A 17013-nucleotide genomic window follows, 5' to 3' on the forward strand; every position below is an offset into this window, starting at 1 on the left:
CCTTCTCCTCCTCCTCCTCCTTCTTCTACTGGAAACTTAGTATGTCTTCCAGACCCCTCCCTTTAACTAAGAAACAGAACTTTTGGTTGTCTGGGAGTGATGTCTTATAAACGAGGCATGAAGAGGAAGGCTGAACATCACAATTTTGCATTGTTTCATGAAAATAATTTAGACTTAGTACATAGTAAAAATGGATCTGTAGAAGAATGTAAAAGCCATGATTGTATTGAGATGGTTGTCACTGTGATACAGAAAGGCAGGGTTTATGACAAATTTGGCTAATAGAGTAAACCTCCACTCAACTTCTCTGTTTACACAATGTTATGGGTGTGGGGGTGTGCTTTCACGATGACCATTTAGTACTATAAACCAATTAGTATGTTCTTTCCAAAGGAGAACCACCTCTTCCAGCCCCAACCTTCTTCAGATGTCTATAGGTCTTTAGATGGAGTTGAAGCCTCATGGGCTTTTCCCCATTCACTTTAGAGTGTCTGCTGGTGTCATCCTATTTAGACAGACACATTGGTAAGAAATTATCCATATGGCTTCTGACCTTACCAGGATACACAGTCTCTTAATAATATCTCTGATTCCTTGGATTTCCCAATATGTTCTCTCCCATTTCAGCACATTCCATTAGGTACTAGAGTGTTCTGAAGGCATATCCACTGGGACTGACCTTCACAAACTCTGAATTTTGATTGATCATGGTTTTCTTTCTTTCTTCTTCTTTCTTTCTTTCTTTCTTTCTTTCTTTCTTTCTTTCTTTCTTTCTTTCTTTCTTTCTTCTTTCTTTCTTTCTTTCTTTCTTTCTTTCTTTCTTTCTTTCTTTTCTTTTCTTTTTTTTTTCAACACAACGGATTGCCTTTATTTTGGTATGCAGCCACATTTCAACGTTTAGTGGTCCTGAACAGAGTGCAGAATGTGGCAGTGAGCCAGGAGGCCAGGCCCACGGATCTGCAGATGATCTGCAAACATGGGGACACAGAGCTCCTCCCGGTCCCTGCAGAGGGTCTGAGAAGCAACACTGAAACCTGAGTCTGCAGAGTCAGGGCCTCCTGTTCCAGCTGTCAGGCTCCACATCAGAGCCCTGTTCAAACCTCTTCAATGTGTAAAAGCAAAGCAATTATGGGAAAAGGAACCAACTCAGAACCGTGTGCACTGAGGACTCTCCGCATGGCCTTTCTCTAGGCATCTTTTCACCAAGGACCCTGAGCGTTGGCCAGTCTGAGTCGCCCTGTGACTGCTCTGTTTACCTCTAGACCTGAGCTCAAAGCTTGAGGGCTGATGGTGGCAGCAGGGTTGAGGACCTGGCGCTCCCTTCCCAGGCTGGTGGCAGGTGAGTGTGGTCTGGAGCTAAGGCCAGGCTCTTCCAACCTCATCTGATGGCTTCTGGCCACAGCAAGTGTTGGGTGGTGATGGGCAACAGGGGAGTTGAGGAGAGGAGCAGCACCCCTTGATAAAGGTGAGGGACACGGGAAGCCCTGAATTCCTCACCTGCGGCCAATTTCAGAGGGAGGGGAGGGTTACAATCTAAGCTTTGGCCAAGGGTGGGAGTGGAGGATTGGGGACCAGGGCTTGGATGGGGCATCACTTAAGACTTAAGAAAGCAAGGGTGCAGCCAAAGCGCCCCAAGCCCAGCAGTAGCCAGTCCCACAACTGCTACCTGGGCAGGGTGGGCAAAGGCAGACCCAGGCCAAGGGCCATTAGCAGGCGATTGTGTGACGCGTTTGTTCACAGTTGCTTTAGCTGTGCCCCCTCTCCCACAGTTTCAACACCTTCTTGATCCCAGAAGTTCAACCAGGCAGACAGCGGTTACACTCGATAGTTGATATTACACAGCACAACTTAGGTATTTCAAATGGACGAGAAGTTAGTATCAGAACAGTGTTTCAGGATGAAGGCTGAGTGGAGCTGAGTGGAGCTTCCTCTCGGGTACTTTGAGGTCTACAGATGTATCTAGAAAATTCACTACTGTGGAAAATAAAGACTTGGGTTGGATGGGGAAGGGAGGCCGGGGCCTTGGTGACTAATTGTTGTAACACTGTCCTTCCGGCGGCTGTGGCAGCTTCATGTTCTCTTTTGACATCATCAGGCGCCCTGCAGTTCCTGCAGGATGACTTTAATGCTGTGGGAGTTCTGCCACTTTGCCAGCACTGCCGTGGCTCTTGGATCTACCACTCCATTCGAACTGCTCACGCCGCTCATATTGACTCTTGTTATGAATCTTACAGACAGGGGTGCCTCTGGGTACTTAGGCCCACACTCTGTCTTAAGGCTGTATATTCGGTTTTCATAGATTGTTCATGGAGGCCCAATTATCATGCCTGTCCATCTTGTAAGTGTCATGTCCTCGCCGTCCTCCAGACCCCAGCTAACTGTGCCTTCACCTACTCCTTTCTGTCCTTCTTCCAGCTCTTTCAACAGTCGGAAATTTCGAGGGACTTTTACTCCCGAGCCTGTAGTGGCTGCCATCTTGCGTCACTGTTGCTCCGTGATTTTCTATAATGGTCTCTATAACTATAAAGACTTTTTCTTGATGACAGGTAAAGGGTATACTTATCTGTAGATATAAGGACAAATGTTTATAGGTTGTTATTAGAGATTATGCTAGTTTAGTAAAGTGAAACAATTTTAAAGATGTCAGTTCTATACCATGTTTTCCTAGTCTCAGTGAAGAATAATTCTAAACTTCATGTCTGCTCCATTAAGCTCTGTGTATATAACCTGTGTACTCCTACAGTGAACAACCTGACCCACCTCTCCCTTTTCCTGTTGTCTGCCACTTGAGATCAAGGTTCTTGTTCCAAGGCATCTTTTGTGTATCTAATGAGATAAACACTTGGTTTCTGTTTATTAATGTGGTGGATTATAATTCATGTTTGTGCATGTTGAACAATTCTTCCATCTTTGGTCTGAAGATTCATAGGAATAAGGTAGAGAGAAACATTGAAGAAGTCTAAATGTATGGAGGACATGTAAGGAGATGGAATGAGTGAGACTAGGAATTTAGACAGGGGCTTAGCTATGATAATCCACACAGATAGCACCAAATATTATGGAGATTTATACTTATTTGTTTGTTTGTCTTCAAAAATCTATGTAAAGATATTAGAAAAAGAAATTATCATCTAGAGCTTTGAGCTCATGACTTTGTCAATCTGGACAACAGCCGCTGTGCCTTTGGTGAATAGGGCTCATTGCTGTGCAATTAAGCCATTGTACTTTGCCTTCCTGTAAAAGCTTTAGTAATGTGAGAAAAAACAGAAGAGCATCATAGCCATATGAGAACCAGTGTTGAAGCCTGAACCCAGTTGCCATGACTACGTAACAATATAAATATTCTCTTCAGCTCTAAACAAGCTGGAGTCTGGTTGTGGTACCTATTTTGTTCAGTGTTGACTAGAGAAGTTTGGAAGAAACTGGTGTGGGCTTTAGTTCATCCAGGTACCATTGACAAAAAGAAAATAGCATTTTCACAGAGCACATTTTAATAGTAAGTTTGTAAGAAGAGTACAGATAAATAACTCCACTGAAAACTATATACAGTAAGCTATATGCACTGAAGACTATATACAGAAACATTGGTGGTGATTACAGTAAAAAGTTACCTCATAAAACTTGGTAAAAATATAATCAAGAAATGCATTCCATTGCAGACAACAAATAATGGGAAGTGCGTGGGGGAATAAAAATGAACCCTGATTAAATCTCCAGAATAAAACTCTGTAATTCCAGTTGTCTTTCCACCTATACCTCAATTTTTAAATGTTATTGTCCTCTTCTGGATCAGTTAGTAACAGAGTAGTCTTTGAAGAGCGAAGGAGGTAGATCCATTAATCTCAGGCTTACACTTATTATTTCTAGCTCCATTCCAGTACTGGAAAAGGAAAAATTTTAAAGTTGTCCCATTCTTTCTGCCATGTTTTAATTAAAACAAGGAAAAGTACAAAATGAAAAAAAAAAAAAACTAAAGAAAGATATCACAAAGAAAAGGACTCATTTCTTAGACATTTAGCTACAGTAGAGACATTTAAACTTGGGGTATTCTGAACTTATTTTCATTGTTTTTAATGAAGTGTCTGTGTGTTGGTATGTATGCATGTGGACAGATGTTGATGGAGCGCAAAGCCGGTGCTGTTAACTGATATGCAACTGGGGTGCTTACCTCTGAATGCGAGCTGGAGCACATTCATTATTAGTGAATTTTGACTACAACTAGTTATGGAGATTTCATTGCTAATGTGACAGAGACCTCCACAACTTTCATTTCTGCTCTGATAATATGAACACGTGAGTATCATCACCAAAGTCTGAGCTCTCTCTCTCTCTCTCATCCTATGCTTAGTCTTTCCGGTCGCTTTAGCAAGATGATTTGACACCAATCAAGCCGATTCTGGTTTTCTATAGAACAGGTGCATGTTTGGTGCTGGGGTTTCCAAACTATATTTTAATATTCTCTCTTGAAGGTGACTACTTGTCAAGAAATACTGCTTGATTAAAGCCAAAACCTCACCACAATCAAGATGAGAAGCTAGAAGTGCAAATCGTAACTCTCCAGAGCTCTAAGCATGGTGCTTCTGAGGATTTTCTACAGTTCACAGAAAGCCAGTGATGGGATTTCTCTGTGGCAACAGCCTCTTTCATTATTGGGGGATTTGCATTAATGACAAGGCTGCCCAGCTGCTGAGCAATAGTACACTCTCCCATGTTCCTTTTCAGTGCCCTTGGGCCAACTCTAGAACTAAGCCCCTTGCTCCCAAGGTACCACAATGTACACGCTCTATCACTCCCAACACTGCACTGTTGCTTGGCAACAGCAATCCTGTTTTCCCTTGTAAGATGGGAAAAAGACAAATGGATAACCAGGAAAACCTCCAGCCTTATAATTCCTCATACCATTTGTAGAAAGGCAAAATGTGAGTCTCAGCCTCCATGCTATCTCACAGTTGCAGCCTGGAGATATTTTGGTTACATGAAAGGCCTTTTAGTGTCAGTCACAATGAAGATCAGGGGCCATATTAGTTCCCAAAGCTTCAATGGTTCAGATAGTAAATCTGTATTTTGTAACCTGGTTACAGTGCTGAAAACTAGGAATATTAATAGCAAATACTCTTAGAGTTAAAGTACAGGAATGTCGCTGTAGGTAAACCCGTCAATTACTTGCTCAATATCCATTGAGGACTGTTTGGGAGTAGTAATAGCTACCATTTAGTAAATACTTTCTAGGTGTGAAGCTTCATGCTTAATGTTCATATAGATCACCATGTTTAATGGTCATGAGACTCTTGTGAGACAGGATCCTTATTTGTACCTTAGAGGTAAGAAAATTACTGCTCAAACACATTGAATAAAAGGTTCATTTTTATACCAAGTGTCAGATTTGAACCTTGGGCTGTTTGACTGAGTCTCTTAACCTGTTAAATCATCTTTCTTCTCTACCTGAAGTTCACATATCCCTTGTTGGGCTCTTAGTCATTTCACAAATCCCAGTTACTCTTCGGATTCTCATGATTTAGGAGAATAGCCCAAGGCTGGCCAGTAAGGGCTGCCTGCTTAATTAATTCTAATCATATCCATCAACTTCTTTGTATATTGTATTAAATCTTAGATACAAATATTGACTCCAGTACTAACAGACTTGTGGTAACACTGTTGAATCCAGTTGTATTTTCATAATTATCAATCTGTAGTGTTTATGATCTACAGTTGCATCTGTCAGGAAGAAATGAAGGTTTTGAGAGGGTTTTGTTTGTTTATTTGTTTGTTTGGGGGGCTGGGGGGGTCTTTTCTTTTGCAAGGCAGAATGTTAGTGTGTCACAAGAATATGTCTGCAAGATATATGAGAATCCTGTTCAGAGGCATAGACTTTATCAATGTCAACCCTGCAGGTAATAGGAGCTTCACGCTCATATGAGTTTTCCTTAACCCACCCACTGTTCAAGAAGTGTCTGTGCTTTCACTGGGGCTACATCACATCTAAGGACACGAAGAATAACTCCCAATACTTGAATCAAGAGTAAATGTTTATTACACTATTCAGGGAAAAATGCTTTCTCTGCTTAGAAGGGAGACACTAACTCTACCTTCTTAGGCAAATTGCAAAACAAAAAATTTGAAAACTAAATCAGAAGAATGGTTGCTTTAAAATGTGTAGGAATCCATGCAAGATACATGGAAATTATTTCTTAAGAATATTTAAAAGGGCTATACAGAGAAACCCTGTCTCGAAAAAAAAAAAAAAAAAAAAGAATATTTAAAAGGAGTATTATGAAAAAAAATTCCCCTGTGCTCTATCTACCATAGAGGTAATAACTGATTCATGTTTCATGGGTGAGTGGGTAAAGTAATGCACGAATGAAAGCTGATGCTAGGATGCTAAGAGTGGATTTAAAGACATAAAAAAAATAGGAAAAAGACTTATATGAGAGCCAAAATGAACTTGATTCATTTTTATCTTCACAGTAATTAGCAGTGGGGTCTTATAGATGGATTATAGTACTTATGACTCTTGTTTTATCTGTAAAATGGAAGCATAATATATTTATTCAGAGGTGTAGTATTATTGAATGAGATGCTCTATGAATTATATGTATATACATGCATATAATAAATATTACATATACATATATCTACTTAATATTACAGTACAATAAAATATAATAGACATGAATACACAATAATTTATGCAAACAAAATAGTGAATGCATGCATATTTTATGGAGCTTTCGTTATAAAACAGCTTTAAATGGTACAAACAATGGGAAAGAGGGACGTCATAGCCCGGGAGATGCTTCTGTTTCTTGTTACTATTATTTTTATAAACTTGTTACTGGTGTACCTATTTCCTACTTATCTTTCTTTCTCTAGAGCAGTGGTTCTCAACCTTCTTAATGCTGAGACCCTTTAATACAGTTTCCCACATTGTTACCTCTAACCATGACTATTTTGTTGCTATATCACGGCTGTAATTTTGATACTGTTATGAGTTGTAATGTAAATATCTGATATCCAGGATATCTTGTATGCACCCTCTGTGAAAGGCTCACTATTTCTATTTCATTCTAGCTCCAGGTACCTAGGGAAAGGTGGCACTTGGTTCCTCAAGGAAGACTATTTTCATCAGAGATGACTCTACTGTGGGCTGGGGATGCAAACTGCAGGGAGTGATTTACTCATAGGAAGTTGTTTTAGTAGCATGCTCTATGAGGAAGTGAGGCTTTAAGAATCCTGGAAAACATATGGAAGGCAGTAGCCCTAGCGTTACGTTATTATTGTTTATATATATATATATATATATATATATATATATATATATATGGTGGCTTTTAGTATTTATAACCAGAGACCTGAGTAGCATATATTATTAAGAAAAGGAAAATTGAGATATGCAGGATGTGTCAGAAAGATGAGATTGGTTGTGGAGTGTTATAGCCAGGAGGAGAGTAGCTTCCTTTCCTAATAGGAAATGAACTATAAAGCGAATAATTCTGCAGCTAGGAATATGTTCTTATTCACTGTTACAGTAGAACGCTGCTATGTTCTGAGTCAGCGTGAAGAGCAGAAAGTAGATGAGAAGTAGGTCTCAGATGGGTAGGGGAGAGAAAGCTATGGGAACTAAGGTGGGGGATGCAAACAGGATCTAGGTCCTACAGATTGCTGAGGAACATGTCCCATCCTCACACAGAAGCAAGAAGAAAGCATTGAGAGGCATAGGAAGAAAAATCCATAATCACAAAAAGACTGGGGCATTATAGAGGAGGGTAGACCCAGGTAAATAGAAGACAGGAACAGCATTTAGAAGACACGAACAGCATTTAGGAGTCACTGTAAAAGAGAAGAATTGATATGCTGTGATAACATGGAAATCAATGTTGTAAGGGAATAGTTTCAGTGGAACAGCCTAGAATGGTGGTCTAACAGATTACTGCATGTGAAGAAAAAGCAATCCTCTATGAGAAAAGCATGATACATTACCATGCTCACTTCACAACCAAGAGTGTTTCACATCACAGGAGCATGCTTCAGAGGTCCAGCCATGTTCAAAGCATTATAAACAAATACACAAACTTATATGCACATTCATCTGAAATTCAATTGCTCTCCAATAGCTTAAGAAACAAATGCATCTTAAATACACCATTTTATTAATTCTTTGAAAGTTTAATGTATGCATACAGTGTATCTTGATCACATGCAACACACTCCTCCTAGTTCCTCTCCCCATTCTCCTACTGCTCTCAACTTTATACCCAGTTTGTCTTTCTATTATCTTTATAGTCCACTGAGTTCAATTTGTGTTTTCCATATGTTCATGGCCATGGGGCCATCACTGGGTTGTTATCAACCTACCAGAGACTTTACTTTCTACCAGAAAATGGATTTCTCTGTTGGGGTAACATTATTTTTATGAAAATACACCGGGGTGAAGAATGAGATAGAAGCTATAAGCACAGCTATGCCATTTAATAGCGTTTCCATTTTTATCTCTGAGTTTGGTATTTACTTTTGTTTTTCAGAAGAATAAAACAGAAAAACAAAATAACTAGACTGCAGATTCATGTAGAGACAAGCTTTGGACTGTAATCTATTTGTTATTTTTTATTTGTATAAGCTGGGGCAAGACATCCCAAGAGCTTATTTTTATTTGCCTTTTTAACCAAGGTATGAATACCTCCTGTCCTAGTTCATTGCATATATAGAGAATCATCAGGCCTGAGTTAATATTATCACCTATTAATTGTAAATGGACGAATGGAACTTTAGAGCATTGATAATATATTTTATGCAAGAAGAGAAGTTAACAGTTAATTCTAGAAGAAATTAAATAGTCAATTCCATACCAGTTAGAAGCCAGATTAGGAACATAGATAGTCTCTTCCAAGAATACAACTGAAAGCAATTCACAGTAGGTAATGGATTTTCAGGGGCTTTCCATATTACTTCCTGTGCCTATTGAATTTCCTAAAACTTCTATCTTATAGTCACCAACTACAATAACAATATAATTTTAACCAATAGCTATTACAAAATCAATTCAGAGACACTGCGGTGGTAAGAAATTTTAACCGGAGATATCAAGTAAAAAGAACTTGAATTCTAGTGTAGTCTTCCACACTCGAGGGACACGGAGGAAACTGATGATTTCCTGATGCAAAGTTCATTTGGCAAGAACAGCTGAACAGTTGTTTGCATCAAGTAGAATAGTTAAAGTCAGATGTCTTATCTGATAGGGATGACAACCCATGATTTGCTTTTAAAGGACAATCCTTGAGCTAAATTGTGATCTGTTCAGTGCGATGGGTAAAACATCCCATTTCATTGAGGTAATCATTTCAAGAGTTTTAAGTGAAGGGATAAAGTGGAATTTCTCCTTAAAATGTTCTCCATCCAGCTTTGATATAAATGCTACCTTCCAGGGAAGTTGCAGGGTTGAAGTTCATCTTTCTTTACTGATTCCTAAACATTTAACCCCAGCTTTCTCCCCTCTTATTATCCTTATTAAAATTCCATCTATAGATATATTAGTTGATACAGTTTTCTATTGTAGCCTTTCCATTTATGTAAGACTCTTCAAAGAGATTGTCATGTTTGCTCTTTTATTTACATGGTTTTCTCTATTGTGGCATCATCCTTGGTAGAGAAATGACAATGTAACTGCCTATTGGGCCAAGAATAATAAAACATGAGAAGTATTTTGTTATAACCACTATTAGTTTATAAGTTTGTAAGGATACAGGAATGTCATGGAACCAATAAATCCTAAGCTCCATTCAGCCTCACAAATTTAAAGCCTCCTTTTATTGTTGGCATGGTTCACCTATTGGGTCAGTTGGTTCGTTATAGCTAACCTGTGCATTGTTGGGTGTCGAACAATATCTCTGAGTTCAGTGTTAGCACTCCCATCTTATTGTGACACTCAAGCAGACTTAGACAAAATTGTACCCTGTTGATAACCACTAATCTAATATGATAAATTAAACCAAAAGAAACTACAGACTTAGCCTAAGACAAGGTAAACTGCTTTTATATACTGAGACCATTTCCCTTCATCTACTTTATGAATAGAATTCCTTAATAGTTTTTTATAATAATTATTTTAATAATATTTCTTATACCATGAACAAGAAGGAGTTTGTTAGCCCAGAACTTTAATAGAAATACAAAAACTTGCTTTGACAGATACAAAGGGGAGGGCTTTATTATAAAGACTATTTAGGGAAGGTAAAATTGTTATGAATGTTGGAGAACCAGGGAGAGAACAACAACAAAAAAAAACAGAATAAAACAAAGCAAAACAACAAAAATGACAACACAAACAAACAAACAAAAGGGAAACAAGAAAAAGACAAAAGAAATCTAGGCTGTTCATCAGGACACTAGCAAAAATCATTCTTAATGTGTGTTTGGTTGGCATTACCATTACTATGCATTATATTGTTACACATGTGGTTTCTTTGATTATCTTCAGTCCTACCATCCAAAAATTTTGACAGTGTTGCCTCCACAGCCACCAAATTTAGTAACACATTTTCTAAACCCCTGCTCTTTTGCATTGTTCTCTGTTGTAAGCATTTGATTATCTGGCATTTAGGAATATGCTGAATCTCAAAAGTCAAGATAGGCTATCCAAGTGCACACATGGCCTTTTGGCTTCTAAGATAGAGGCAGGTTCTGACTTTCACTAGGGCCGTGTCCTGAAGAATTTGCTAAAAATTATATAAAAGTATAAATTCCAGAAAGTTGCAAAGCAATATGCTCTAACATAAACTACAGCAATAGCCAATGGTACTTAAAGTAGAAACAAGCTATCTGCATATACCCTTTGTCTGTTGAGTGAGTAAACATTAGATGGGTCTAGTTATATTTATCTCTCAAGAGAAGTTTGGCCATTGGGTCTCTTGTGGAAGTAGGAGTCCACAGACTAATCTTTAGCCTCCCACTGCCTATGAAACCCTTGACTGCACCAGCAGCAGATACAGGGAAAAGGAAGAACTCTGCCATTCTCTGAAGGCCCATTTCCCCTAGCTCTATTCCTCAATATGCCTTGAATGGCTCCCAAAACAAGGACAGACACAAGATGCTCCGACTATCAAATTGCAATAGCATTTGCTAGGTTTCCAGAATGCATTGTATTTCAGCGTGGCAACCCTGTCCTCTGTGTGCTCGTCTGCAGAACAGTCAGCACCCTCACAGATAATTCAAGCTCCAGCAATTTCTCAGCTCAGATGGAACAGTACAGCTTTGCTAGAGTGGAAAACAGATTATAAACTGCAAACTAATTAATTCTACAAATGTTTGCTATACTTAGGAAAAGCCGTTTCCCATCATTTTCTTCATCTCCTTCTAGAATCAAGTTGGCTCTGTTTGAACACTTCCTAGTAAAATCACTCCAATGAATATGCAAACTAGAGAGCACAAAAGAATTGTGCTTTAAGCGTGTGAGCAGGGAGGAGAGCTAACTTTTCTAAGCCTCATTTTTCCTTTTTAATACACTCACTAGTTTATTCTGGAGGTACCAAGTTGTGCCAGTGTAGCAAATTACTCCTAAATCTTAATGACAACACAAAGTTGCATCTCTAAACAGATTAAGTCTGTCATCTTCTCCCAATGGAGTTTGTTCTATATAATTTACTGTCACAGGTATGTGCAGGATATCATAAGGACAAAGAATGGTACTTAAACCACATTGAATAAGGACAAAGAGTCATTCTGGACCATGTAAAGCCTGACATGAGACCTCATGGATGTGGAGAAGTTGGACTTTAAGTGCAATTGTCAATATGAGAAAGTGCATGTGTATGCAGAATGTTAACATTGTGAAGTCAAAAATGCCACAAGACAATAAAGAAAAACAAAACTAGAAAGGATCAAGTTACTTGAAGGGATAGACATTTGGAAGTGTGAACTTTAAGCTATGTAGGAAGGGAGTTTAAAGAGGCATATCTCAGAGTATAAAGTAGTCAAATTTATTTCTGGAAACACATAGGTAATATATTAAGTAAGGACCTAAAGACAGGGAGACTAGCAAGGACTGAATGTCCAGAGTCCAAGATAGAGAATGAGAAAAATTAAAAGAATGAAGAGGGAAAAAAAAACAATACCTTTGGAATTACAAGTGACAGAGAAAGTTTGTGATTGACAGGATGAAGGAGGCAAGAAAGTTAGGTTATAAACCTTGTTTCTTTAAATTGATAACGATCAGACTTTCAGATAATGAGAAAGATAACCTTAACAACTTAAGAACACATGATTTGTATTCAGACATCAATAAGATTGAGCAGTTAATTTGGTTAAAAAAATGCTGTCAGCCGGGCATGGTGGCACATGCCTTTAATCCTAGCACTTGGGAGGCAGAGGCAGGTGGATTTCTGAGTTTGAGGCCAGCCTGGTCTACAGAGTGAGTTCCAGGACAGCCAGGGCAATATAGAGAAACCCTGTCTCATAATACAAACAAACAAACAAACAAACAAAAAACAAAAACAAAACAAATGCTGTCATTCAAAAGAAAAGTCTATATATATTCACATATATGTAGTGACATATATGCACAGGAGTATCATTATGTAAATGACAGACCAAATCCTTAAGGTAAATACCATCAGCCATAGCAATTTATAGACAAAAGTTTGCAGCCCACACAAGAAGATCCAATGTCCTTTCTTAGGTGCAAAAGAGAAGATGGAGGAAGCCATTAGGTAGGCTGAGAAGGAGCCATCACAAAGAACAAGGGTTTCAATGGTCCAGGATCATCAAAGAATTAGAAAATTTAAACAAAATGATCCAACTGAGGGTGCAAGGTACAGAGCAGTCCAGGAAACTAAAAATGGAAACATATCCATTAGATTTAATCATGAACGTGTCACTTAGAATCTCAGTTTGTGTCACTCACTGTGGACCTATTTGTTGAATATTCATTTGATATTTATTCACTTACTATCCTGCACTGAGCTGAGTACTGCGAATCAGAGTGAATAAAACAGGTGTAGACAGTGGGGAACCTAGACTCTAGTGAATAACAAGGACATAGTAAACAACCCCATGTGGAAGAAAAGCAATTAATTTGCTGATGCATTATGAAGATAGGTTTTATAAAATAAATTAGAAGAGTCAATAGAATATGCTTTAGAGACTTTATCATCAAGGAATCTTTTGAAACCGACTTAAACTAATATGCAGAGTACAACCTTAATTCGAGGTAATTTTTGCAGTGAGATGTATGAAAAAAATTGTGAAGGTTCACACTGGTAATTACGTAAGAACAAGGAGGGATAATTGATAAAGCAAGGCCTGTGAGACATAAAGGAGCCCAGGGTTTCCTATCAAGAATTGGATTTGCTTCAGGAAAGACAACTTCTCTTGAAGAAAGTCTAAAAGGGTGAAAAGAACAGGCTGAAAGATATGGTGAGATTGATATTATTGCTCAAGGAGGAACCTAATCTCTTTGGTAAGGACAAGGAAGGTGACATTTAATTAGAAAACATGTAGAAGGAAAATAATTTGTTTTCTTAATGAATAGCTTCCAAATGCTTACAAACTCATGTAATGTCTTCAGAGGCAAGGTCACATATGCCTGACACTTGGAACTTTGGCAGTTTACTCTCTTATTCCTACATTATGTAATTCAACGTTGGACCATATGACTGAGCATTGGTGAAAGCAAGCTAAATAAACAGATGCTGTACTTATGTTCAGACCCTCAAGGTATCCTATGTGAATTTATAGTTCCTAGAAAGGGCAAGTTCTACATGACAGAGCTCTCAGACATCTGAGACATCATCAAGCAAGATAAAATGAATTATATTTATTGACTTTTATTGTGACATAAATGAGACATAATTTTTTTCTAACTTAAAACACTGGGATTTTAGGGGTGTATTTTAATGAATATATGCGATGGTTAATTTTAATTATCAACTTGTTACAAGAGAGAATTATATGGGAATTGGGTATCAGTGAAGAGTTGTATAGATCAGGTTGGACTGGGGGTATAGCTTTAGGGATTATCTTGATTGTTTGAACTGAGGTGAGAAGATCTTCATTTGTAGGCAGCAATGTTTGGATTTGGGCCCTGGACTGTATGAGACATACAACACAGACAGGAACATGTGCATCCTTTCCCTCTCTGCTCCTGAATGTGGACGTAGTATGAGCAGTTGCTTCAAGTTCCTGTCAACACTCGATAATTATTGACTGTCACCTAGAGTTGTCAACCAAACAAGCCCCTCCCCAGTTAAAGTTGCGTTTGTCAGGATATCTCATCATAGTAACAGGAATGATAATAGGACACTCCCTTTTCTGACAAACACAGCTGGTATAAAGTATCAAGACATTAACTTTATCTTATATTTTCATATTCATATGCTTCATTTGTTATTTGTTCTTTTATAATCAAACATGGGTCTAACAAGACACAGTTATGCTTATTATTTGAATTTTCTGGTTCATTTCTTTTGGAACTAATGTAGAAAGGCCTGGAGCCTATATAATAACAGGGACAAAGACCTCACTTCTTAAGAGCACAATTTGTCCTATTGATAAGATCCCGCACTCAACGACTTGGACACATTTCCCAACCCATTTTTGTGCTTTCAGCATCAAATTGCTCCTCTCCACGTCTAAGTCAGAACTTAGGTCTCCACAAAGAGGCAGGTATTGATCAGCCAAGACAAAAAGAAAAAGTACCTCTTTTTCTTGCAATAATAACCATACCTTCCAATTATCTCTGAAGGGACAGAACATGTAATATAAGACCTTTCAGAAATGTACCATCCAAGATTACAGACCTCAGAGCCTCTCTACTTTACCTTCATTTATTTATAAATAAATGTCTTCTCACCTCATTCTTGTCCTTTTGTTCACAAAACCTTTAAACATTTCAAGCTCCACTTTAACCACAGTTGTTTTTTTCTGTTAGATTTGAAGAATACTAATAAAAGCCACTGCAAAACAAAGCAGCACAAGATTTGGGCAATTTAATGAGAATTGAAAAAAAAAAAAAGAAAACCTTTTTGATTAACTTTTTCTCTGTAATTTTTGAGTCATTACACAAATTTATGATATGTATAATCTGGACTTCCTAGTTAATTAGAAGAATCTTTCATTTTCTCTTTCACAGAATAAGAATAATCCCATTTCTAATCGCAATCAGAGTAAAAAGTATACCAAATATATGTAACACACTTAGTACAGAATTTAGCACATATTTCTAAAAATTAATTTTAATCAAAATTGTAATTATGTATAGAAATATAGTATGTGCTAGATAGATATTATTAGTAGATTATCTCTAATTCTAATTGTCATGTTGGCAAGTGGAAATTTCTGTAATGATAAGAACCATTTTTGTGTTTATTATCTTTTATAGACATAACAAAATTCAGAGATAAATAACTTAGAAGGAGATTAAAGTTGTTATTGCTGGGTTTTGTTTGTTTTGAGTTTTGTTTTTCATGTCATGGTTTCAGAAGTTTCAGTACATCATATCCTGACCTCATCATTTTGTACCTTTGAGGCAGCAGAGGATGCTGGTTAGGGGTATGTGACAGAGTCAAACTGCTCATCCCAGATGATCAGTGAAATAAAAAAAGAATCTGAAGTCACAGGATTCCAATATACCCTTTGTTACTCTTGTCTGTCAGTTTGACAATATCTGTAGTTATTTGAAGAAGTCTTCGGGCACAGTTGTGAAAAAATAATTTGTACAAGGGTGTAAATCACCTTTTGTGGTTATGCCTATAAGGAATTATCGTCATTAGATTAACTGAGGTGAGAAGAATCACTCTAAAACTCTGTTTGGATCCTGTACTATGTCAAAAGAAGAAAGTTAGCTGGACACCAGCATACATTATTCTCTTTTTTACCATGGACACCACGTGACCAACCAGCTGCTTCAGGCTCCAACCGGTGTGTCATGGTAAATTACACCTTCAAGCTGTGAAGAAAATTAAATGCGTGACAGTGTTATGTAAGTTGCTTTTGTTAAAATGAAAGCAACACACACACATACACACACACAAAGGATTAAGACACTGTCTTAGGATTTCTGTTGCTGTGATAAAACATAACTAAAAGTAACTCAAAGAAGAAAGGACTTACTAACCCTTATAGAAGCCATGGGGACTGTGGCTTACTGACTTGCTCCCATTGCTTTCTCATCCTTTCTTAAAGGCCTCAATAGTAATTTGTGTCCTCCCTCCTTAATCATTAACCAAGAAGATGTACCAAAGGCTCCTACTCAGGCCAACCCAATTAGATGCACTTTCCCAATTGAGGTTCTGTGTTCCAAAAGGACTATCTGGCTAGTTGACATAAAACTAGCCAGTGCAGACACCCTTCAAAGGACTGCTCCAAATGGTCTAATTCTTCCAATTAAATACAGTCTCCTAAAACTCTGAGGATAGAGTCTTCAAAACATGATTTTGATGGGCATTTAAGGACTAAACCATAACAGTGTTATGTCTATTATGTCTCCCATTAACCACTTGTTGCTACTGCACACAGTTCAAGAGTGCCTAGTGCTGCTGGAATGACACTTGATGTTATTTATCTTGAATAATATAAATTGTAATGCTCCAATATGCCTAGCATCTATTGTCAATATCGTATTAGAGCAACAACCAATGTGCACACAACCCTTTCCTTGTAGAGCACAGAGTAATGACAGAAATGTTTGGCAGCCTATTCAAAAATTTACAAGCAAATGTGTGAGCTGGGATTGTACCCAGATTTGACCCATTCGCTCATTATGCATATTGTTGCATTGAAAAAGAAACTTAAACTCTATTGAGTCTTTAGTCCTTTTGTAAACGTCACTTGAAATGTTTAAGTGGTTGCCTTAGACTATAGTCATCAAACTGAAGAAAACCTCAACCTGTTAGTTTCGTTCAACTTCCTTCTTCCTGACCCAGGACATTCTCCTGCACATTTTTTGCAAAGGTAATGCTCTATGATGTATGTTTCCACAGATGATGGTTCAACCTCCTGCTGTACATATACTGCCAGTGCCAGATG

General features: G+C 37.9%; 1 pseudogene; it reads right to left on the minus strand.

The window, feature by feature from the left end:
• Positions 1–1872: 1872 nt before the first annotated feature.
• LOC110295136 lies at positions 1873–2546 on the minus strand (annotated as a pseudogene).
• Positions 2547–17013: the final 14467 nt, after the last annotated feature.

This window comes from Mus caroli, chromosome 5 (genome assembly GCF_900094665.2).
Source record: "Mus caroli chromosome 5, CAROLI_EIJ_v1.1, whole genome shotgun sequence".
NCBI lineage: Eukaryota > Metazoa > Chordata > Mammalia > Rodentia > Muridae > Mus > Mus caroli.